At 35.6% G+C, this 26,561-nt stretch overlaps 2 long non-coding RNA genes across 7 annotated transcripts in view; one reads left to right on the top strand and one right to left on the bottom strand.

The window, feature by feature from the left end:
- Nucleotides 1-757: 757 nt before the first annotated feature.
- Nucleotides 758-26,561, bottom strand: part of LOC113684726 (uncharacterized) — a 44,885-nt gene continuing 19,081 nt past the window's right edge. For 4 of the 6 annotated variants that reach the window (XR_016180414.1, XR_016180412.1, XR_016180415.1 and 1 more), the window contains exons 3-5: nt 18,072-18,153; nt 1,204-1,327; nt 758-1,039 (exon numbers count right to left, since the gene is read on the bottom strand). This is a non-coding gene — a long non-coding RNA (uncharacterized LOC113684726). Of the gene's footprint in view, nt 1,040-1,203; nt 1,328-2,463; nt 2,498-2,764; nt 2,827-5,054; nt 5,188-18,071; nt 18,154-26,561 lie in introns of all 6 variants that reach the window. The other 2 variants (XR_016180416.1, XR_016180410.1) reach the window with 2 other exon arrangements.
- On the top strand, nt 23,837-26,180 carry LOC113684668 (uncharacterized). Its single transcript, XR_016180409.1, has 7 exons — nt 23,837-23,928; nt 24,511-24,601; nt 24,800-24,843; nt 24,964-25,015; nt 25,509-25,585; nt 25,899-25,938; nt 26,043-26,180. It is a non-coding gene; the product is annotated as an uncharacterized LOC113684668 (long non-coding RNA).

The following is a 26,561-nucleotide window of genomic DNA, read 5'->3' as shown; positions in this document are numbered from 1 at the left end:
GCAACCGACGAATTTGGCGCCTAAATTAACTGTTTTTGGCTGTTGAGGGTATCATATTACGCTGCCACAATTCAGTCCGAGAGAGATGGTAGTGATACACATTTCTGCCAAGTATGAGAAAAATCCCTCGCAAAATAGCTAAGTTATTCTCAATTTTGTGAAAAATATGGGTTAAAGGCAGGGTGATCCAGGCCTTAATTAACCTGAGGTTGACAACTAGTATCCGTCATATCCGTTGTTAGTTAAGTAAAGTACCGAGTCAATTAGCCTTCTTTCATTAAAGTTGAAGATAAAGATTGACTTCGAACGAGACTTCTAGTATAAGATATCTCACAGTTGTAGGGTTTCAGAGCTTTATGTCAACATGAACTCAAAATAAAGAATTTTAGACATCCAGTGCTCACAAGGCTCTTTCTTTTCCCTGGTAACCTTATCGCGGTCTCGGTTTAGTACGAAAGATTTCGTGTATTTCTTAGAATGTCAAGAAAAGGGCGGCAAATGTTTGACTTGATAATAGCCTTTTGTTTTCTAGAGTTATCTTGAAAGAATTTGAAAGGCTTCAGAACTAGGACAACCTCACCTGTTTGCGAGCAGAAGTTACAGGAGTCAGAGGGCAGAGCATAAGCGAAAGACGACTATTGTAAAATTTGACAGCTTAGTGCAAGTACTTATAAATGTTTTTAGCTGGGAGGTGATCCCCGATAAAACGGACGAAGGTGATCGTTTGTAAAAATTCCACTCAAGAGACAACAGAATCTCACGTGGCCAACATTTATTATCGTCCCTGCAATAGAGGGGGACCTCAATAAAAAAAAACCAAAATAATTGTGGGAAAAAAAGAGTAAAAACCATCTTTTTTTATTTCCCCTGCTCTGTATTTCGGACTGTCCCCTGCCACCACGCTGATGAATCCGTACCTAAACTTGTCGACGCTCACGGATTCATTGATGTCCCCAAGCTCTAGCTCTACATCCAAAACAGCTCAATAAAGTATCATATTACAGCTTAAAACTTGCTGACTGCTACCACGAACAAAAATCTGAAAAAAAAAATCAGATAAATCTATTCAGTGTCACATATCACAGGAATAAGACAGAATGAAGGATCCCTATTCCTTTGGTTTCCATTCACCTTCAGTGTTCCGCGATACTCACACTGTAAACAAACACTTTATATTAAACAGATAAAATACTGTTCGCACACCGTTTTGTATTCGATGCAGGATCAAGAAAGATGGCAGCCCAGCAATTTCAGATGGTCTATGGATCCCTCTTTCCGCTGGGTGGAATCGCAACTGGATTAGACTGAGAGGTGAATTCTGGTCTTCCTAAAAAAAAAATTAATAAAATACAATAAGTGTTAAACTACTCTTATCATGCAAAGGAAGAGCTACATTATCGGTCATAAACCTGCTATGATCGCACTGTGATTGACTAAAGTGGGAAAATGAGGGTTTCATCCTCAAATAAGGCAAACTAGTAAAACAGATGAAAAGAAGAGCCGTATAATAACAAAAACCATTTTTAGGCTAAGAGCTGAGGGTGTAAAAAAAGACCCCCCTGCTTCAGCCCATATAAAATTATCTCTAGGGATTTAAAGAACAATATGAAAAGTATTAAACGTTAGTCACTTGTGTATAGTATAATGACTTTTAATGAATAGGTATGCAATAATAATAATAATTTTGAAGTTAAAATAACAGCTTATATTGATGATAAACAGAATATCTGGTTCAAGGGTAAACAAGTGGCTGAAATACTTGGATATATAGATACTAATCAAACCAAGACATGTATGCTCTGAGAACAAAAAAAGTAGACCCGTTAAATCGACGGGTCTTTCTGAGGCTCATGAAATACCAAACGCATACATCACACTAGATGTTTATTCATCTATGAATCTGGGTTATACTCTCTATTATTATCAAGTAAATTAGAATCAGCTATGAAGTTCAAACACTGGGTTACAAGTAAAGTACTTCCATCAATCAGGAAATATGGTCAGTATAGATTGTTTGATAATCCAGATAATAAGATGTTTAAAATAGAGACAGAGACTGACGTATATTATAAACTTAATGTATTCATTAGAAAGCGGTTTCCTGATACTACCACTATTGCCCAATGTGGAGAGAACCAAGATATGTCATACAAAGGAATTAGTTTGTATGAAAATGGCTATACAGGTGAAAACAGATGAAACATTGGGTATACATTTAAAATGCATTCATAAAAATTGTTGAAGAGTAATTATGTGTTGTTAAAGATCTTAGAATCAAATACATGTAGTTTTTATTATTAAAACCAATTTAAACGGACCTTTCAAAATTTCATCTGGATTTAAAGAACAAACAAAAGTATTTAAATGTAATTCACCAATATATAGTGTTATGGGAAATGTTATCCAAAGCAAGAATATGAATAGACACAATATGCAAAAATAAGCAAATCTGAATTGATTGACCTGTTGATGAAGCGGCAATCAAGAGGACCAAAACCTGTGGTAAGTAAGAAGTGTTAAGCAAATGAGAGCAGAATTTCAAAAGGCAACAAAAGTAGCACCAGTACCTTCACCAAGGTACAAATCCAAAATACTGAAAATAATGAACAAGAGTGAGGAAATGGACAATACTATTGAAACAATAGAAGAGAAGTATAAGAAGTTGGTTAATGATTATGTTTCCATGAACGCAAAGAATGTAAAAATTATGAATAAAAAAAATGTAAAAACATATCTCATGAACGATGTTTCATTACAAAAGTACCTTGTTGATGAAATGATACTTGCTGAGCCTGGAAAGAAGAAGGATCTACCATTTGCTAATCTCTTTGAAAGAAGAATGAACAACATTGTACGTAACATTGTATTGGTGTAAAGATGGCAACAATGTTTGATAACACAGAAAAAAAGGTGATAAACGTGATGAGTACGATGCATCAAACAAAAAAGTAATTGATAATAAAACCATTGACATGAGTATCAAACAGAAGTATGGTCCTTTCTCTGTTGAATTGGCAAAACTTGGTGATGATGATATGTGTGTTTCTAATGTAAACTTTTTTGAAAAACAAGTTCACTATACTATTAGGTGAATACATTGACCGTATTGGTGGTATTATTATTCCATATGACCAGAAACAGTTTGTCAAGCACAGTATGGGCGCTCTGAAGTTTGAGAGCTATTTGTTAAGAGACCAGAAAAGATTACAACACATGGTGATAATACTTGTGTTGTTGATTATGTTTGAGATCGGGTGAAGGGTTAGAGAGGTTTTAAAACCTATAATTAGAACAAACGAAAAGATGAGATATATGACTATGCATGCAGTGCACTAAGAATAACCACTGAAGAGCTTGTTCATTGGGCCACAGAATGCCATGGTAATGTATCTGTACATGCATTTGATAGTACTTATAAGAAGTTCCTTACATTTACCAATATAAATACCAGAATTTACATCACTCTGTTAAAAATCATCATTGGTTCACTGTTACTGATTACAATTTGAAGATAGCTGCAACAAAGGCCAATCAGAGGGGTTGTAGTGATCTGTTGACGCACGTCTGATATTACATGGTCACAAAGACATAAGAACGATGAAGAATGATGAGTATGATGTGGGTAAATAAATCTATGATAAGCTGTATAGCAGGAATACGACACATGACTTTGTTTGGACCAATCAATCCTATACCAGTATTACTAATGCATTGTTCAAGCAACTACGTGGGTTCTTACCAGAATCTGAATATAATGAGACTGCTAAACGGATGTTGAATGACTTTTATCCAAGGGCATTACAATGGTGTTCAACAGTTGATATACCACATAATGTAGTTAATGTGGACATCTGTAAGTCCCATCCGAACGTGCTATTAAATAATACCCATCTACTACCTTTAAAAAGTATTCATGATGTGGCAGAGAAGTTTAATTGTGAGAGTGATCTGAACAATGAGGCGAGTTTTATATTGATGAGACAGTTATCAACTATTACAAGTCACCCATTATTATAGAAGCAGGTTTTTTACAGTGCTAATCTGGTAAGATAATTAGTACAAAGCCAATCACACAGATAAAATAAAGAAATCCCAACTAAAAGAGCTCTAACACCAGATACTTTCAAGGAGTATAATAAGTCTGTGTTTGATGAACTACCAGAAGTTGAAGCCAAGAAGATGGCTAATAGTTTCATTGGTGAACTTGGTAGGAAGTAGAACAAGATCAAGCATGGTTTAAAATGAACAGAACATGATACTGCCATGTGTTGTTGGACATCTACCATGAATGAGAAGAGAAACCTTACTATTGATCGCTATAATGACTTGAATATGAGCAGAGAGTGGAGAGATTGTTTTCAGACAATACCAGTATTAACCTTTTTGTGGTATCAGAGGCACAAAGAGGATTGGCAAAGCACTCAAGACAGATTCCAAGCCAACATACTTTGAAAAGCATTACAGAGAAAATATGTGCTTTCATGACTATCATGTTAAGAAAGGAGATGGTGTATTATATAATGAAAAGGCTGGCAGTGGTAAGACACAAAAGCTCTATGAGTTGGTAAAACAATCAAATAAATGTGTTGTGTTGTCTTATACTAATAAAGCCGTAGATAATGTCAAAACTAGGTTTCAAGCTTTTGGATATGACAAGACACAGGTCAACAAAATGTGTTATACTTTTGATAGTTATTTCTGTGGTATTGGTAAGGTTAGGAGTGTTGATAGCTTTGAAGGTAAACACATCTTTATTGAGGAGTTTAATATGATACCTCATAAATGGATGACTACGATTTTTAAACTAACAAGGTATACTCATTTGGTGATTGCAATCAATTTGAACCTGTAGAAGCTGGTAGTCAAGTGATTATCATTATCAGTTATCACCTACTAGCAATCAAATACGTAGCACAACAAAGACAAAGAAATACATTGAACATGCTGGTAGATATGATAAAGAGACTAATAATATGCTCGGTACATTCCTGAAGACTGGTAGGATATCCACTTACTTTGAACCAATACGTAGGTACAATAAGAATATCTGTTACCTGAATACTACCAGGAAAAGAGTAAATACAGAGTGCTGTGATAGATTTGTAGAAAACAAAATATATGAGACCATTGACTTCAAGTAGGATGGTAAGACTGAGAAATACAAGGTATGTGTTGGTACTCCTTTAACTGCAACACAAAATGTCAAAGACAAACAGATGTTCAGTACAATGGTGTTTATTGTAGACGATATTAAACATAACAACATAAAGGTAACTGGTGAATGATTTGACAGTACGTTTACATAATACTTAAGCCCTAGTTTCTGTGTTACAGTGTATAAATACCAAGGTACAGACATCAATGAGAACTGTAATAATCGCATGGATAAAAGACAATTTTATACTGCATTATCTCATACCAGGAAGTTTGAGTTAATTCATCTAAACTTCAAAGAGCTAAACAATAGGTATGTTACCAGAGTAAAATCAATGTTGGAACTGACAAATAGTAAGTTTAATAGTCTACACAGGAATGGTAAGATATATAAGATAATGTTTGATGACAGTACAGTATATGTAGGTTCAATATGTGAAAAACTAAATCCAAGGTTAAGATGGCATTTGTCTAACAAAAAGAGCCAGGTATACAAAAACAGAAAGAATAACCCAAAAATTGAGCTCATTGTTACAGCTCCTTCTGCTGATAAAAAAATCTTTAGAAAATGTAGAGAGTTGTTATATCAATAAGTACGCTATTAAATACAAGAATAAGTTAATAAACATTAAATCAAATCCATTAAAAAAGAGAAAGAAAGTGGAGTATAATGTTGCTGTAGAGAGTGAACAACAATTAAGAGAAAGAGAGTAAAATTACTAGAAAAAAGAGTGGTAATCAAAAACAACACAGGTAAATCATGCTACTCTATTAATGCTGTGGTTGACGTTATGAGATATCACAAGAAAACCAGGTATATTGAATCCTCTAAAGATAAGGCATTAGCCAAGATATCAAATAAGAAACAACAGATCATTGACCAATTAACCGAAAATTTTGACTAAATACCATATTCTTTACTTTTCCACAATTCCATATATTATACAGTGTTATTCTTTACTAATACATATAAACTGTTATTTTATTATCTTTATTCTTTACTCCATTTATAATAAAATTCTTTTAGTTAATTTTACAACCATCTTGTCGTGTACAAACGTCAAAAGGCTGTATCAAAGAACCAACAAACACAACGCAAAAATTTCAGTTCTCTGATGTCTGTCGTGAGGCTTGTTTATCAATCTACTTAAGTACTTATTTAGTAACTTTGCATGTTTTCTTTTCCGCAGGAAAGAGAAAGAGTGAATATTGGTGGGCAATCTCTACGGCCACGGGCTGTTTACATGGCTCTGGTTCACTGACTCTCAATACTGTCATTAAATTATTAATTCTCATGCATGTTTAATTTATCAATCATTTCACTGAATAAAAGCAAAGAAAACCTTGTACAAAAATGTCTCAAGATTGAGTCTACAACAAACAAACAAAAAGCGAGTTTCTGTTAGTTGACGCGCTTCTTTCATCTATTAATTAAAGGAACCAGCCTAGAGTCAAATAAACAGTATCGTATTTGCATCTAAATGTGATGTCTGTATCAGTATTTCTTCGTCACGCTCAAACAGAAACAACCAAGACCTCCTGACAGTCTTTGGGGGCAGAAACTGAACATAAAAGTATCCGTTAACAAAGTAGCATTAATTACCGAAGAGTTACCGAGAAGAGTGAACTTAACGTGCTGCTAAAATCATCCACTAAAAGGCTCAGTAAACATTCTAGAAAATCGAATAACAATGAAGCTAATTTTGGGCTAAATCTGTCTTGAGTCAGACAAATTATTTTAACAAACAGCAGTTCAAAAGTATACAAAGGAAATTCTAACCCAAGGTCATCGAGATAGAGACTCAGTGTAGCCGCAGGAATTTTCAAGTGACCAATCAGAAGAGGTGTTACCCAACCCTGATTAATTTGACTTGTAATTTCACCGAAAGCTGTTAGAAGGGAGTTAAATTGTCTTTGCCCGTTAACGTTTCTATTCAGGATGATTAGAGCTCTCGACTGCTCAACCAGTTTCAATTCTTCGTTCCTTGATGTCTACATCGTCAGTTCACAAAGGATAGAAAACGGTCACCACAAACAATAAGCGATCATGAAAGGCGGGAAATGGCTTAAGCTGCAAGATGTGAAAGACTCAACTCACCAAGTTGGTGCCTTTCAACTCTGATGTGTATATTTCCAAGGTAAGTTTGATAACTCCGACTTTAAAAATGCTACAAACTTTTGCTTTTCATGCAGGTTACGAAATACTTTCAACATCTCCGCTGACGAGAGCGACGTGATTACAACTAAATGGCTAAATGCACAAGATTGAAAACAAATATTATCGGTAATGCAGCTATACTACCCTTTCCACGAAAAAAAAAGAGTCTAAATAAGCGGAACTCCTGTAAAACCGAAAGTTTCCGATGAGTCAAACACAAGAGAAATCCAAATAAAAATGGAATTCCGTGAGTTTCTCCACTCCTCATAAACAAGGCAGATTAGTGTCAAAGCTCTGAGTTATTTCCTCCAGTATACAGATCAAATATTTTGTACCAATTGAATCGACTTCGGTTATATATCATATTCTCTCAAAAAGCTTATTCCTTGGTTATGGAAGATTGTGTGACGGAACATGTTATTATGTAACCCGCTGACCACGTTGAGTGTCTTTTGGTCTCGCTCATTGACGAGCCGGATCTGGAAAGACAAGATCTGAGGACAAGATGGCTTCCAAAAGAAGAAACTTTAAGGTGAGTGGAATATCTTTAAATAAAAGGATATTAGTTCGAAGTACGCCGGCTTCTTTCGTTGCTTCGAGAGATGAGAGAGATGATGTTCATCAGGTCCACACTTGAGCCAGTAAAAATATAAATTTGCACTGCCTATCTTTTCTGAAAACATAAGACTTCTGACTCGAGGTTAGTTTAAAAACGTTCTGATGGGGACTGTCTTTTTGACAAATCTTGCTGCGGTAGCAGGAAAGTACGGACGATATGACGTTTTGTCCGCCATAATGGATTTTGAGATCCACAACCGTTTACCTTTAAAAAAGCTCCAGCTACTTAAAGCCTTATAGAAAACCCTGGTCATGTCTGAACGAAAGACCTGTGCGCTGCAAATTTTCAACCTTTATTAGAGTAAAAGAGTTATACCACCATAATGTGAAAGTGACTTTAAGTAAAAAGCCTAATGTCATTTGAATTTAAGACATCTGAAGGTCGTCAAAGCCCCAACATCTATAAAGTAGGCCGTCATCAATCCACAAGCAGGTATTCCTAGACAATTACAGCACTTTGTTTTATAACACATTATATCTTATTTTTGCTTTCATCTAGCACTCTGTCAAATTTCTGTAACAGCGTGAAAAATGTCATAATGTTTATGCCACAATTCTCAATTCTTACACTAGAACTAGCCCATCTTCAGTGCCTTTAACCCTAGAAGATCAAGATGATAGTTACCTTACTCTGCCCACTGAAGAGGTATGATCATTACACAAATATGTGGCGGATTCTGCAGTTTTCTCTGTTATCCTCTTATTTAATTAATATGATAGAGATTTGTATATATATATATGCTCACTAGTTTATCTAGTTTGAGCATTCTGGCATGGCTTAGATGATACCACACGTGTGAGATCACTTGGGGTGGCTATATAGCCTTACCTCCATCCTGGCATCAGCACTGCACTGATGAGGCCCAGAAGGCCGAAACAGTACTGTCTGCAGTTAGTTATATATATATATATATATATCTAATTTCCGAGCTAAACACAAAATGGGTGATTCTAACTCCTATTAACTTTCATATTTTTTCCCTTAGATTTCCCGTGGGCAAAGTGACACTCACAGATCCCAGACTGCCAACCAATTCACATTTGATCCCCCACAATGGTTGTTGTTGATAATGGGAATTTTGGTTTTCATCGCATGTTGCCTGCTGGGCATATGGATACTGACAAAAATCAGTGTCTCAGTAGTCACAGTGGTAATCGTCACTATTCAAAACAATAACCTAAATGTTATAATTTAAATTGCAGTCATATCTGACTGACTCTTGCCACTTTTTCCTCCTTTTTTAATGACTGGCAAATACCTAGATATCTAAAGTAGCAATATGGGTGCGTGTATTTTCACATCCAGTGGAAGAATACTCAATGCTCTCTAAGACTCTTTTTTTTTCAGATGCACAAATCAAACAAGATCTATGTTCTTGTGCAGGAGCAGGACCATTTGTTGCCTTTGCGTTATCTTGATAATTTTCTATACTTTAAAAATTGAATCAGTCTTGATTGTAAGTTGCCTCACATCATCACATTTGCTAAGTCACTGAAAAGGGAACCTTTAGTCACAAGTGTCTCTTGGCTATAATTTCTGGCAATGCTTGTACTGTTGAGAAATATACTGATTTAGTGAAGAGATCTTTTTAAGAAAATGGTTGTCACCTAACTACCTTAGCTTTTAAGTTTTTTTGGGTGTCCCACTACTGTATTTACTGTTTATTTATTTATTTATTCTTGTAAATTCTTTTAGTTGTTTACATTAGTAGAAATAAACTGTTGTTGTTGAATTAATGTTAAATATGTATATGTGTTGTTCTATTCCTTCACATGATGCTTCAAAGTTGGCCCATTTTATACCACAATTAAGATTCTTAACAACTGTAAAATCATGCACTTTAAAAGGTTTTCACACAAACAGTATCTAGAACCTAATAAATGAGTGTTTGAAAAATAAGGGGAGAAATAGGCACGGAGAGGAAAGAGCCCTCTACTTCTGAAGTGGCTTCACATTAGAGCTGATATGGTAATTTTTAAAGAGGTCATTTATGAGAGGCCTGAAATTTTAGAGGCCGTTTTGGCCCCTATAAACTCTAAAGTGGCTCCATTATTTTCCAAATTGACCCTTCACATGGTCCAATTTAGCCCTTACAATTGGGTCGATTTAGCTCCGAAAATTGGTGCCAAAAGCAGCCCTATTTCACTGGGGTCGAGTTTACCCAAAGCCAGTACCAAACTGGACTCACTCGTTTTGGCCCCGTTTTGTAAGCCAAATCAACTCTTTTCATTTTACAATGTAGTATCACTCTTCTTATGTTTCTTTTTTCGATACTTATTGTAATCTACTGCTCTTTGGCTTTCAAATCGAGGAAGGTGGAAAAATAAAAAAAGAGCTATTAAATCTTCAGGGTTTTAGCAAATATGGAAAACAAAGATCTACAGGACGCTACATGCAAATCATGTAAATTCACTAAAGTGATATAAAGGAATAGAAACCAACCTAATGAAACTGAGCCTTTATATCTGTTTCCCACAGGAGGTGGTGGCTCAGGCAAAAGTCATGTGATAAGATCAATTTATCATATTGCATTTAAAAACATATGGGCATGGCCCAACAAACCCAGAAATTCCCGCAGTTCTAATGATGGCACCAATTGGGGTTGCAGCTGTGAATATTGATACCACAACCATCAATACTGGCCGAGAAATTCTGTTAAAGATCATCATTGGTTCGCTGTTCCTGATTACAATTTGAAGATAGCTGCGACAAAGGCCAATCAGAGGGGTTGTAGTGATCTGTTGACGCACATATCTGATATTACATGGTCACGAAGACATGAAAACGATGAAAGAACCATGAAAGAATGATGAGTATGATGAGAGTAAATAAATCTGTGATAAGCTGTATAGCAGGTATAAGACACATGATTTTGTTTGGACCAATCAATCATATACCAGTATCTCTTATGCAATGTTCAAGCAACTACGTGTGTTCTTACCAGAATCTGTATATAATGAGACTGCTAAACTGATGTTGAATGACTTTTATCCAAGGGCATTACAATGGTGTTCAACAGTTGATATACCAGATAATGTAGTTAATGTGGACATCTATAAGTCCTATCCCAATGTGCTATTAAATAATACCCATCCACTACCTTTGAAAAGTATTCATGATGTAGTAGAGAAGTTTAATTGTAAGAGTGATCTGAATCAATGTGGTGAGTTTTATATTGATGAGACAGTTATGGTAAGATACTCAGTACAAAGCCAATCACACAGAAAAAATAAAGAAATCACAACTAAAAAAGAGCTCTAACACCAGATACTTTCAAAGAGTATATTAAGTCTGTGTTTGATAAATTACCAGAAGTTGAAGCCAAGAAGATGGCTAATAGTTTTATTGGTGAACTTGATAGGAAGTATAACAAGATCAACCATGGTTTTACATGAACAGAACATGATACTGCTATGTGTTGTTGGACATCTACCATGAATGAGAAGAAAACCCGTACTATTGATCACTATAATGACTTGAATATGAGCAGAGAGTGGAGAGATTGTTTTCAGACAATACCAGTATTAACCTTTTTGTGGTATCAGAGGCACAAAGAGGATTGGCAAAGCACTCAAGACAGATTCCAAGCCAACATACTTTGAAAAGCATTACAGAGAAAATATGTGCTTTCATGACTATCATGTTAAGAAAGGAGATGGTGTATTATATAATGAAAAGGCTGGCAGTGGTAAGACACAAAAGCTCTATGAGTTGGTAAAATAATCAGATAAATGTGTTGTGTTGTCTTATACCACTTATACCAATAAAGCCGTAGAGAATCTCAAAACTAGGTTTCAAGCTTTTGGATATGACAAGACACAGGTCAATAAAATGTGTTTCACTTTTGATAGTTATTTCTGTGGTAAGGATAGGAGTGTTGATAGCTTAAGGTAAACACATCTTTATTGGGGAGTTTAATATGATACCTAATACATGGATGACTACCTAGGGACACCTCATCCACACTTATGTCCGAATAACACTCTAGTACATTGAAATTGAAAGGGTTTATCGAGTGTTGAAGTGCGGGTAAGATTATACCTCATAGCTCTAAAAACCGCTTACAAGACTCACGTGTTGCCTTAATTTGCATTTATCTCAATTCAGAAGCGTATTCGCTTTGACAGCTTATTGTCACACTTTCATATTTATTGCAGACTTTACTGTCAAGAAATTCGAAGCAAAACGAATCAAAATTCTTCCTGCAAAACCGGTAAAATAGTCAGCAAATTAAGAAAGTCGACCAACTCTAGTATTAATCACAAGAACCCTACACAAAACGAGAAAGATTAAGGATGGAAAGGATGGTAACGATTGCAAGCGATAGATTAAAACAATGTATGCTCACATTATCACGATGCTGACCCCATCTCAACAAATAGCCTGCATTAATTTGCTCCAAGAGGTACATGACATGAAAATGTTAACCCTTCAAGCGAAATACCATGTGGGTAGAGATTAGATCAATGATACACAAGCAAATTGCTTCTGAAGTCGTTACATCGAAACATCTTCGGAAGTGAAAAAGCTTTTGAAATCATTACACGGTCAACCCTTAACTTCATATCGATTCGAGCTGAACATGAATTTGTACCGGCGCTTTGAGCTTTTTCATTATCTTCTTCGAACGAAGTTGGTTAATTGTTTTTTAATCATCTTTTTTAACTCAACGATGCGCTATTTTATTGCAAAGTATTTACAACCGCCACGTAGCTACTTTCAAAGTAAGTGTCATTTGAATTAATAACGGGAAACGAGGAGAGTGATAAAAAAATAGGCTATCTGACCTTATGTCAAATGTTACCCTCTCTCTAAGGCATAAAAGATTAAAAATAAAAGGGATCTTAAATAAAGATATTTGATAAAAATCTTCTCTCTTGGTTTTGGAAGATTGTGTGATGGTGCTTGTAATTATGTGACCCGCTAAGGACGTTGGGAAATGTTTTGCTCCTTTCCAGATCCCTCACTTCTTAGAGCTTTGACAAGATGGCGGACAAGAGAGGGAACATCGAGGTGAGTAAAATATCTATAAGTGAGAAGGCATTTCTTCCAAGGTGGAACTAAGGAAGTGAAGGCTGAATGGCAGATCCGAGAGCCGCCAATAACCTCTAAAATTATGATTGAACATTTAACGAAATAGTTGGCATCGAAAGTTGTAAAGGCAATCACGAATATTATCGATCGGAGAATGACATACCATGCTGATAACAAAATAAATTAACCACAAAATAAGAGTACTATTGTGAGAAGTTTTACCGCATTGTGAAAGCGACTCTAATACATGTAAGCGAATCTGAGTTGCATCTTTTATGCCATTTAAATTTAAGAAACCTAGAACTCCCAAAAAGGACTACGAAACTGACAGTAGTGAGGAGGATAATGGCCCCTCTCATATGCCATCCCAAGCTCGAGGAGACTGGAGCCATACTCAGGAAACTGCCCAGGTATAATTATTGCATATACATACGTGGCGGATTATGTACTTTTTCTATTTCTTATTCTTATTTAACCAAAGTCAAATTGGAGGGTTATCAAAATCAGAAACTTCACTTCAAATGTTCCTTTCTCATTTGGTTAGAGAGGAGTGCATTTTATAGGAGATCTTTTATAAGAGAGGAGACATTCCTTTCCAGATTCCTCAAGTCAAACTAGTTCTCAAAGTTGGCATCGAAAGTTGAAGAGGCAATCACGAAAATTATCGATCGGAGAATGACATACCAGGCTGATGATATAAAAATTAACCACAAATAAGAGTACTATTGTGAGAAGTTTTGCCACATTGTGAAAGCGACTCTAATACATGTAAGCGACTCTGAATAACATCTTTCATGTCATTTAAATTTAAGAATTTTATAACCCCCAAAGTACAGAACGACACTGACCGTAGTGAGGAGGATAATGGCCCCTCCCATACACCATCCCTAGAACAAGGAGACAGGAGCCATACTCAGGAAACTGCCCAGGTATAATCATCGCATATACATATGTAACGGATTATGTACTTTTTCCATTTTTTTACTCTTATTTAACCAAAGTCAAGTTGGAGGGTTTTCCAAACAATATTTCTTGTGAACATCCCTCAGCCTCGTCTATATTATGCATAAATTGTAAAAACAAAAAAACATCTGGACAATAAGTTGACATCAGCTCCAAAGGAACAAAAGAGCCCTTAGAAGAAAGCATATTCGTCTGCCCAAATCTAAAGTTCACGAAAATAAACAATTTGACAGGCAGTCCATTCGTTAACCGAACTAGTAACAGCATCATCATTTCTGCTTCCTATTTACTTTACCTCAACAGGGTAAACCATCTCAACAAAAGGTTATGCCTCCAAGAACGTAAGGAGAATACTTTTGGAATGTAATAACACAAAATTATCCATTGTCTTTTTGTTGCTTTCTTAGGGTTAGTGATTATTACCCATTTTAGCTGAAGAAACTGACCCAGTATAATTCATTCTTTCATATACTACCTTTTAATTTTGTATCTATTTTCAGAAGTGTATTTTTTAATGACAAGATATTTAAACAACTAACACAACCTTCAACCATTGATATTTTCAGAAGTTATCATGGGAGTTCAAATGTCATCAAGCCCGGAAAAGTAAGCTGTGCTATGAATCATCAATTTCTTTTCATATTCATACCTTTTTATTGTGAGTACGCAATAGGGAATGGTTAACATTAAAAGGAGGCCACATTAACCATAAGACAACGGGAGTAAAATTAAACCTAAGGTTTGTAAGATCCATGTAGAAGCTAAAGCAATTTTTACCAAAACTGCTTCAACAACTAACATAAATGTCTCTTTGCATCTTTTTTCAGCTCGTGCTCAGTAAACAAACTCGTGTGGAAACAGAGTACGTACTTATTTCCTAATTGCTATCACGAAGTTCCTTAATCACAAATAACCTCACGTGGCAGGTTGTCTGATACAAAAGAGTATTACGAAGGTTCTAAAACTAAGAATAACAACATGTATTTTCTCTACTTCTCTAGATGTTTATTTATTCATTTATTTTTCAGGGCACACACAATGAGGAAGTACATTGCGGTAAGACAACTTAAAAACTACATCGAAAACTTATGAATTTTGTCATAGGTGACAACGAAATATGCTACAGTTCAAATGACAGAGAAGATATTTGAATGAATAGAAATGAACTGAAGTCCTTAAACCTTCAACTACCACGAGTGACAAAGACAGAATTAATCCTTATGATATCAATACAATATCTAACAGACAAGTGATGAGAATAAAGAAAAATATCAATAAAGGGATGATAAGCTGATCCAATACCAATTCTCCAAACTAACATCACACCAGTATGGCAGACAGTACGGAGAATTATTGATGAGTTAAAGGGTTAATCACTGCAATTGCAACAAACAGTTTGAGTATGGCTTTTGGCCGTTTGGCTTTCGATGGCAAAATGTTGACACGCAAAAGGCAGCAAAAGCACTGAGACCTCCAAATTAACGGTTATGTTGGCTGCATCTAAAGAGTACTCTCAGAAAACAATAACTAGAAATTACCCAAACAAAAAGGCAAAAAAAGGGGAAGAAACTTGTTCAGGGTGTAGTGTCCCTCAAATCGAAGACACTCCTTGAGCGTAATGGTGAGAGAAACATGTACTGCAACGGGTCTATCTAATTTTCTAACTAGACACAGAATAAGTGATTCTACCTATTGTTAACTTTCCTTAATTTTTCTTAGATTTCCAGTCCACAAAGTGATGCAGACGATTTTGTTAACCAAGAGGTAAATGCACAGAAATGCACAGTTTCCTAAGCTATTTTCTATTTGAACAAAAGTCAAATTGCAGGGTTATAAATTTGATAGAATTTTGTGCTTTTAGAACTTTGCAATAGACTTTGGAACTTTTAGAATTTCAGTTCGAATGTTTATTTTTTAATCAATTTATTCTAATAATCCTTTTTTAATATTATTTGCGCATCAATCCATTGCCAACGAAGGACCTAACTGACAGATTCAATAACTTGACCATACACGATCAGAGACCGCTGGTGAGTAAATGATGATTAAAAAAAACAACAACAACAAATACTAGTAGTGGTGAGTGGAGTTTTGATTTATGTGAGGCCCTCAGCCTGTCTTTAATAAGAACAGTCATTCAAACAACATCTCTTGTGGATAATTAAACCTGCTATAATCAAAGATTACTCTTCAAGGGTATTATTGAGCTGAGTATTAAAAAATGAAACATATACTGCATGTACTTAGTGCACCAAAAAATTTGGGAATTTAAAACCCTCGTCCTTAGCTTGTGGGTGAAACAACTGTACAAGTGCGAAAAACAAATAAACAAACAAACAAACAAACAAACAGACCAACAAACCAAAAATTATCAGAAACACTTTAATCTGAAAATATAGGAAACCAAAGAAAACCAAGGAAAAAAAACTTTAACATTGACAGCATATCCTCTCTGCTTCCCTTTCACACTCACTAAAGTCAACTTGCAGCAGCGGGTCTATCTAATTTCCTAACTAGACAGAGAATGAGTGTTTTTAACTACAGTTAACTTTCCTTTATTTTTTTTTATATTTCCTTTGGGCAGGACCGTGCGTTGAAATTGTTGTTGTCTCTATTGGGGTGTATTATTTGGGCTCTCATAGGAGTAGCCGTGCACGTGTTTAAGGAATATCTGTACAAATAACAGTGGTAATATCTTGCAAGATGTTTTGAACTGATACCTCGCTTGGCAAAAAATGATGAGTTTGTAACTAGTGTAAGCCTAATGGCTTCTTTATGGGCTTCCACGTCACATGTTAAATTTTCAGTTACATTTTATTTACTTCTTGTAACTCCTCTTATTTATAAACATGTTAATTCGAAATTTCCAAATAAAGATGTCATTAGTTCTAAACCGAGTGAGCTCAGGGTCCTAAGATATCTCTACTATGACAACAATCATAGCACACACAAATAAATATTTATTGAAGATGTTCAATACACAAAACATTCTAAAATGATGGAAAAGTTGACCCTAATATGTTTCACTAAATATGAAGCTCAACAACACGATATCTTTGTATAGTATCTAATAAGAAACAAAATATATAAAAGTACAAAAAAAACATGTACCATGTGAACCACACCCCACACATCCGTTGAGGGAAAATCCATACGTAATGTTGATAAAATTAATGCCCTGCTCTGTCTAACGAAGTCTTTCTATTTATGCAAAATGGCCCTGTATTCATGTTAAGTGAAGTTAACTTGGGAGAACTGTTTCTAATTGTTTTCTTTTCAGACAGAGGGAAGTCCCCTCAGAGGAAAATATTCCTAAATGATTAATTTCAGAAGATCTCTTCTTTCATTGCCTGATTATTTTATATCACTAGCACCATTCTCCTTACGTCTCTCTTTTCGCTATTAATTGCGATCTTCAGTTCATTGGCTTGCAAACCGAGGAAAGAGGAAAAATAAAAAAGGGCTACAAAATTTCAGGGTTTGAGCAAATCTAGAAAACATAGGTCTTAGACGCTACATGCAAAGTATGAAACATCGTTAGAGAGAGAGATGTTTGCTATTATGGCTGATCGACAAATAGGACGAGCTGCAAGTATAATAACTCTTCTTTACATGCCATTGCAACCTTCAAAAATACAGCAAGACCTCATCTGACCTTATTTGTTTCATTACAACCAATTAGCACAAAATTTGGAGCATTGTGACAAAGGACTCAACCGTGAGAGTTACATGACCTAGTAACTTAGATATCAAAACCCTGAATGTTTCTAGACCATAAAGGAGCAGCCTCTTGAAGTAGCAAGTTTAGTGAGTAAACATAGAGCTGAAGATCTTCCTTCATTTGGAGACCTTTCGTTACAATCATTGCGAAGGAAGAAGTTCACAGGACAAACAGGGAACAAACAAGAAATACATTTATCAACAACATTTTATCCTTTATAGATTTTCAAACGTAATTTCACTATTATTGTACTCATTGCTATGGCTAGAGTCATGATACCCCTTTTTTGTTGCTAAAAGGAAAGATAAAAATATTTTCTCTAGTTATATTAAGTCTCTCCCTCGCCCCCATCAGCAATGAAATATATATCCTCTTTGTGAGGAAACCAGACCGAAAAGTAGCTGTAATCATTTTTCACTTACGTCAATCTTCTTCTCTGTCGTTGAACATGTTTCAAAGCCAGGCGTTATTGCCATTAGCCAGTTAGCAACAATATAGAAGATGCTATAATAAATGCAAAGAAAAGAACTATCAGTTACAAATATCACCATACTTGCTGAATAGTAAAAACAACCCAAATGGTTTTAGAAATACTGGAAAGCATTACACACAAGTCTCATTCCACTTCAAGACCCAACATAAAAAAGTCTATCAATCTTGTCCCTTTAGTGGATGAGAAAATTGGCGATGTTTTCTAGCGACATTTCGATATCATACCACCTGTTGTTTACTTGCCCTTACTTTCAAGACACTTAAGTCTAACTATTGAAAACATAGTTTTGGTCTTATTTGGGGAAATCTAGCTGCAAAAAAACAAACAAACAAACAAAGTACATCCCTAAATACAAAATAATAATACAATTCCAGGTTAGTTGGCTTTGGACATCAAAGGTGGTAAAATTTGAATAAGGTTTGAATATGACCATTTCCAGTTTACAAGAATATGCAAGGACCATTGAAAATCATTTTGTTTAGGACTTTCAGGTCTATGACACAGAAGTGGATTTAATGGTCATTTTACGGTAAGAGCCACAGAAATAAGTGGTTTTAATTGCATCACTTTAACACAATTTTGCACAGGGGTGCCACTCAAAGAAGCTGGGGTTCTTTTCAAAAGTGAGGTACTTGAGTTCTTAAGGGGGGTACTTGAGTTGTTAAGTGACATCCCAAAGAACTACTGCAAAGGAGACTACATTTTGATGAGAGTCTTTACTCTTTGAATTCTCTTTGCCTCTTTAATGTGGTGACATGTGTAATTTACCCAACCTAATTAAAAATTTGATCAGTTGAAGAGCAAGAGAAATGCCTTAGACATGGCATTTTCTGCGATAGGGGGATTTGTAACTTTTCCAGATAGGTTAATAATTACAATGAGAATTACTGAATCGGAGAAAATACTTGTACAAAAACCCTTCCAAAATACAAGTGAGCGATGACTAGTTTGTCTTTGAAGTAGCAATACATTGCTAAGTAAACAGAAGACAAGAAATAAAAATTTAGACTAATAATATATTTAGTTTCATTACGCACCAAATTCTCAAGACTGAAATTGTAAGACGTGTCACAGAAGGTAATGAAAATTGATCTTGAGTGTGATATGGACGAAGCTCTCTGAGATTTTTTAAAACTGGGACATTCAATAAAGGGCGTGCTTCCATCCAAAATACTCATCAGGCTATGGCAATTTGCATTTTCACCCTTAAATGACGCTTAATACTCTAAGTCGTTAAAAACTGAATGAATGGAAACTAAACATAATCTGGCAGTTCATACTAACATTTATCAAGTTAATATTTAGAACGACAGGGATCAGAGTGGCTTTTGGATGGGAACAGCGTTTCATTAAATTCTAACGTTTCCAAAATATATTGTTGCTATTGTGTTTGTTTACTGGTTTATACATTTCGACTTGTTTTGCTATTAGGGCATTTATGATCATCTTAAGAACATATAGAGAGCGACCAGACGAGGTATTCTTTATCCCTAGGACATAATTTTGCTATATAAAACGACTGATATCATATAAATTGATTCGCTCATACGGAAGGGGAAGTTATTCTAAATTTAAAGCACGAATGTGGCAACCGTCCCTTAGCTGGAAGTGTCCAGGTACGACTATTATTCCACTACGTAGAGTAAGAATTATCACAAGGTAAGCATTTAACCCTTGTAAATCCAAGTTAGATTAGTGGTTTATTCCTTGTGCATTACGTTGTAGTGGTGATACTGTTCTTAATACGTGAGTGTTATTTATCACGTAAGCACTGACATGTAACATTATCCTGATGGTTATTTTCAACAATAAAATAAGAAACTTAAAAAGAAAGTTAGCAGAAGAAAGGAGAATTGAGCTTACACTGGTAATTCTCTTTGCTTTACAAGACCATGACAATTTTGGCAAATTCAGGAGATAATTTCAACAGGGGAACGTTCCCGAACAGAACTCTAGGAAAGGTTGCTGAGTGCCGCTGAGGTAAACGATTCTTCCAAAAACCGCACAAACAAAGCCTGTGGCGTGGTTTCATCGCGCAAATTAAAAACTGTTGCCTTTTCTATTTCAAACTAGGGGCTCTTCGATTATTGGGGTAAAAAAGAAATATAAAAAATTACTATGATCTAGACCCTACGAACAAAAGACTAATATTTATTCACAAGGTTTCATGTGTCCAATTTTAGGTGTCAGTGTCCTCGGCGAACAACATTCCCATAACATTAACTGTTCATTGGTCTTGTTTCTATTTTGTTTATTTACTTGCTGGACAAATGCAGATTATTCTGTAAAGAAGGTGCCCTATCTTTTCGCTAGGATATGCCAGAGCACTGATAAAAGTGAATTAAGGAGCTCACTAGGTCAAGGTGGCAGCTAAACCTCCCAAGATGGTTTGAATCATAATTTAGCAAACCCTTCCTCCGTTTTCCTTAGCAACTAGCTTACTTTTCTCTAAGCTGCATTAAGATTCAAGACGTTTACATAATATTATGCAATGATACGTTACACTACTGCGGTCTGCTGTTGGAAATCACCTTTACAGGTATCAATTATCAAAACTTCCTTCTCAAAAAGAAATTCATTGATTTGCATTGGGGTACATCTTAAAGGGTAGTATTTCACTGCGTCCAGTCTAAACCAGGGGCCCTATTTAATCAAACTCTTGACTCTTAAAGAAACAATGACTTTCACAGAGAACAGTGAAAGGTTACTTAGCCACAGCAAATCGCTTTTCTTCCCTTTTCTTAATTGGGACAACTTTACTAAATTTTCTTCTTTAATCCATTCCTTCTTCTGTGCTCACAATTTCGCCCACGAGTTTTCTGAATTAGCCAAAGGTTCAAGAAAAATATAAAAGTTTCCAACACGAAAGGTATAATTCATCATGATTTAAGCTCTTTTGAAAGGGGGACCGAGTGCATTCGGCCACATGAAATTCCAACAGTTCCAAACAGCTCTCTGTCTTAGCAAGTCAACGAAATTCGTTTCCATTTCAACAGTTAGCTATTGATACATTACGGCCGGTTTTCAATAGCAACGCTATAAGCAGCAAGCTCCAAAAGAAGGTGAAACATTACATTGTTCATTGACCTGTGACACTAGAAAAAAAAAAACGGCGACAGCTCTAAGCACTTAAGATGGATGACACGACAGTCATATAATTGTCACGTAATGAAGATAAAACCAATGCTCGATTGCCAACATTAATGAAGCGGCCTGCTTTTTGGACTTTTGGCAACAACGACCTCTACTATCGGCGAATTACCAAAGAGAGACACGAAAGACCTTTGAATTAAGCAACCTGCCGAAGTGGAGGAACTTGCTTGACAGGTATGTATCCTTCCACAATCGAAACGTTAATTGCTTAACTACTTTTAGACTATTTTCTAGGTCGTTGCCTCATCAGACATAAATAAACAAAATATACTCGCGCCAGCATGAGCCCACGGTACAGACCTTGTTCACACATCAAGATTATGCGCAACAAGAGGTACTTTTATGAAACCACGTGAACTGCAAGAGCTATAAAGACCTTTTTATCACATTACAGCAAAAATATTATATTTCTGCCGACTTTGAATCCAGGTAAGATTAAGGAATTAGCGTTTTCCATTAACTGACTCCTCAGACGAGCTTAATTAATCGGCTAATTAGATTATGCAATGTTATATCCGACAGAATTACTTCAAGACATAGTTATACACCGTCAAATTCGATATCAATAACTTCGTTTCTTTTGACGACAGCTGTAACGATGAAAACTTATTGAACGTGCATTTTACACCGTAGTTCTTCCCCTAAGTGTTATTTGGTGATTCAAAAATTACCTCGTTGTTCGTTTCGTTTGCCAGCATTACAAATGTACATTCAAATAAGTATAAACTGCTTCATTTAAATATGCTACTTGCACGCCAAAGCTCAATGCCACTAGAGCGTGTCTATCGATAGGAAGTACGGTTCGCCTAAGCCGGAGATAGAACAGGTTCGTTCCTCACCTTGCTAACTATCTAGCATTTGTCGAGTCGTTTCAAATATGTCATCGGCGACCTTAAGAACACCCACACACTTTTTATTATTAGAACGATAATCGGGCATCGTGAATAAGTTGTTCCAAACTATGACATTCAGCCATAGTCCAATTGAGCTCTTGATATTATCAATTTGGTCAATAAATACCTCCTACAACCGCACAGACGAAGAATGCTTTCACGCGTACAGGTTATAATCATAACAAAAACGCTATACAATATACAAAAACCCTGACGGCAAATTACACCGCTAAGTCAATAGCCACTTCTGGCGCGACGATTAAAGGTCAGATCAGAGATTAACACCCTATCGTATTTTAATTGTTCGTAATTAACAAAGTACTTAAGATAAACACGTGTACTATTCAAAAACGCTGTTTCGTAAACATCTCTATTAAGCCTATCAAATCACATGCTTAATCATTAAAGGCACCTGCTGTGCTCATTTCGTGGACTAACAGTTTTAAATTTAAAACAAACAAACGTACAAAACAACACAATACCTTGCCTTTTTAAATCAAGTTATCATTTCCGGTTCACAGCACGACATGCAGGGATTAACAAAGATAAATATTGGAGCAATTTCAAAGGCCGGTTGCATTCAATTGAAGCTGTAATATTTATAAAGGCGATACAGTTTCACGTGACCCCGAGGGTTAAACGAGAAATGAGCTTTGGCTGTCTATTTTCCCTTGGTTAATGTGAATTGGTTCGCTAGGACTGAAAAATCTCTAAACAACGAAATCAAGGTGACTGTGGGGCACTGAACTCGGACAGTTTTAAATAACTATTATTATCACCTTTTTCATTTTTTTCCTTTTTTCCTTTTCTTGTGTACCTTCTACTTCTTTGATTCGCACGAAACGTCTCCATTTCTTGTGCAGTAATCGGCACTTAAGAGGCCAACTACCGAAGCGCAACGTTTGTTTTTCCTTCTCTTTCAGATCCAATAAAAACCCAATTGAAAGATGCCTTCCTTCCATAGGCATTTATTTCCGTTAACGTACTCTAGCTTTTTTGCGTTTTTCTGAAACGGTACCGAATGCATCGACTAAACTGTCTTTTCGGGAAAAGGTTGTTCAAACAATTACTACAGTTCTGTGGCTGAACACGCTAACAAATAGGGTTACAGTACCCAGTTTCTTTTAATAGAACTACTTGAAGGGAAAGGGGGCACCGAATAATAAATGTAACTTTATGATAAAACCCTTTCGATAAACTACAATTAAACATTTGGAAAGTAATTTGTTTGCTCCACAATTAAAGAAGCCACATTTTCCTTAGATCGGCTTAAGTTAAGATGCACCATTATGAAAACGTATTTGCTGAAAATCAAAATTGCATAGTATCTGTCGTTACATCTATCCTGACAAGAATATTGTTTTATATTACTTTAGATGGCTGCGAAAAGCAAAGAGGTAAGAAAACCAATTTTCTTTGGCATTGTTTTACTTGCACAATAAGACTTTCCCCCGAGGCAAATTTGCATCAACGCCTAACTCATACAAAAAAGGAAACATTTTAACTCAATTTGTAACAAGTTAAAGTGAAATAGCTAATTTCTGATGTAATCACAATTTGTTTGCTTCTATGTAGAATTTAATTTATTGCAATCTCAAGTTTTAACAGAATCGTGAAATTACTTCTCTCTCTGGTTTCGACGAGACAGATTTAAATCTAATGAGACTCACATATGTATATTTGTATCCATTTGTAGAATAAAGATTCAAGTTCTTCCGAGGAAGATGAGGAAGGAAGAGAGTGAGTCTTACTTGTATACTTACGAAAACTTACTAGCTTTAATACCTGGGTTTAAGTACAATTTGGTGCTTTGTTCAGAAGTTAGGTACCAAAGACAAAGCACCAAAATATCCTGGTTTTATTGCCTAGGTGCAATTTCTCGTCATTCTTGTCGTGCAGATGAGCCACATTCCAGTTTTTACTTAAGCAGTTTAGACAATGTACCAGCATCGACACGGGTGATAAGAATATCGAACCCTGTTACTGTACCTTCTACCACAGAGGTAAACACAGGTTAAAAACAAAAATAAGAAACTTGTGTTGCACAGAACATGGGGAGTTCGTTCCATCATACCCTCGGATCGTTAGATTATTCTACTGAAATTTGTTCTTTATATCAAGCCAATGTTAAAAGTCGATAGCATGAAAATATATTTCAGTCAAATCAAGAATGCGAAAAGCATTTAAAGCTAACTTTAGTGGACTGAAAATTTACAAAGTTCTTCTATAAATAGTGCTAATAGCAACTGTAAATCCACCCTTCTTCAGAAAAGCCCTCTCGTAACCTTGTTCATCACAATGATTATGTCGCAAATGTCACAGAACACCTCAGCCTGATCAAACAGAAGAAGAACCAATACTTTTGCAAGGCAACAACAACAGGACTTTTGAAGGCGTGGAAAATGATAGTCGGGTAAGTGTTTGAGATAAGATTATACAAGCCTTTACAATTGAGTGTGTCCAGTCAAAGGTCTTTATTGACTGTTCAAATGCCTCAGTAGCATTAACTAAGCGTTAAGTATTACCATCGTCGAGGTCAACGCTATCGATTCGGCGGGATGATTGACTGTAGAAAGACACGTATATAAAATGTAATGTTATCTTCCTACAGATTAACAACAACGTCGCAGCTCAGCAGGCTCTGATGGAAGCAAAGTAAGTCATATACTCCTTACTACCCCCACAGACCTTATGCAATACAAACAAACTTTCATTCACATAATTCTGGTTCAATAAAAGCAAAAAGCAAAACAGATGCCCTTTTCAATTTTTCAGCATTATGTACGGAGTCCGCGAAGGATGTATACAGATCAGAGCCTTCAATGGGGTAGGAGACTAAAAAAAGGAAGTTGATGAACAATGATTATGTTTACAGTTCAAAAGAGAGGAAAACAGAAGGAAAAAAACAATGAGTTTGACCTAGCTGGCCTTAATGCAATTAAGTTGTCTTGTGAAATGCAAAAAGAAATACTCAAAACTGTAAAAGAAAAGGTGAATAATTGATTCAATCGTAATTTTCATTTTCCCACTTGAAAGCCGTAAATATTAGGAAAATTAATCCAAAAACAAAATTTTAAAAAAATTAAACAACATTGGAAAGGAGATGCGCCTTAATTTTTTAAAAATTAAATTAAAGTTCAACAACTATTGAGATTCCAGGAAGTAATTTTATGTCCTATTTTTCTTATTTTCCTTTGAAATGTGGCTGTCTAGTGTATATACATTTATATGAAAAGCACGCGATATCTCGGTTTCCGTTATCAAGAACTTGACGTCGCGACGCCTAAATAACGGAACATAACTGTGTATATTTTTGTTAGAATGACTACGAGCCATTGCCTGGTTGGACGACATCCGGGCAAAGAATTCAACAGTGCACTGAAGGGAACCCCCCATGGTAAGCGGAACAAAATTTTACGCATCGAATAAGAAAAAAAAAATGATTTACATTACAATGAACGATCCAAGAAACGAGAGAGCCACTCGTTTTCCTTTTCCATTCAAACTAACCGGCTAAAAGCACCTATAATTCAAGACACTTATTGACTTGTGCTGATTAAACGTAAATTAATGATTGATTGCTGTAAATTTATTTCTATGGCTTCGAAGGGTCATTCGACTACTAGTAATTAGACATTGCTTTATCAAGGGGAAGGAAAGGTATGAGAATTAATCGTACAAAGAATTCAGATTAAAAATATCCTTTTCAGGATTGGACACAACCAAGAAGAACAAGACCTTGTTATACAGGTAAACAACTGAAATAATTTATTCCAATGAAAGTACAGCAAAGCAGGCCATTTTTCTCGCAAAATATCTGCTTACTTGCTTTTCTCCAATTTCATCTTTTAAAGGCATCGGATGACGAGAACCAGCTTGATGAGGCCATTTTTATATTTATTATACTTTTTTTCTACTTGTCTGAGAATTTCCTAACTTTGAAATAAAATTCTATTAGATTGTATGTTTACGTTCGTGTATCCTTTAGGCTGAGCAAATAAAGTATTGTAAAAGTTATCATTCTTTTGCCTTGACATGGATGTCTACATCTACCAGAATGCTCTGACGAGGTCAAGTGATATCAAACTGTCATTTCCACTCCATACACACTTGACCTCATCTGGCTTGTCTCTTCGGTGTTTTGAAAATTCACTCAACTTTAATGGAATTTAACAACAAAAAACCCAAAGAAAAACAAACAATTTTAAACTTTCATTTTCAACTGTTCGCATCACACGTTTCTGTGGGGAAAATAATTAAGGGGGGCCGGTAGCACAAGGCACACGATATCATAGAATAGGGTCGGAATGATAATTTTTCTTCTCTTTCCTAATTCATATTCACGATAATTTTCGACAATCTGGTTTAAATTC

Source organism: Pocillopora damicornis, chromosome 10 (assembly GCF_964200805.1).
Source record: "Pocillopora damicornis chromosome 10, jaPocDami1.2, whole genome shotgun sequence".
NCBI lineage: Eukaryota > Metazoa > Cnidaria > Anthozoa > Scleractinia > Pocilloporidae > Pocillopora > Pocillopora damicornis.
This window is presented reverse-complemented; position numbering and strand designations above follow the sequence as displayed.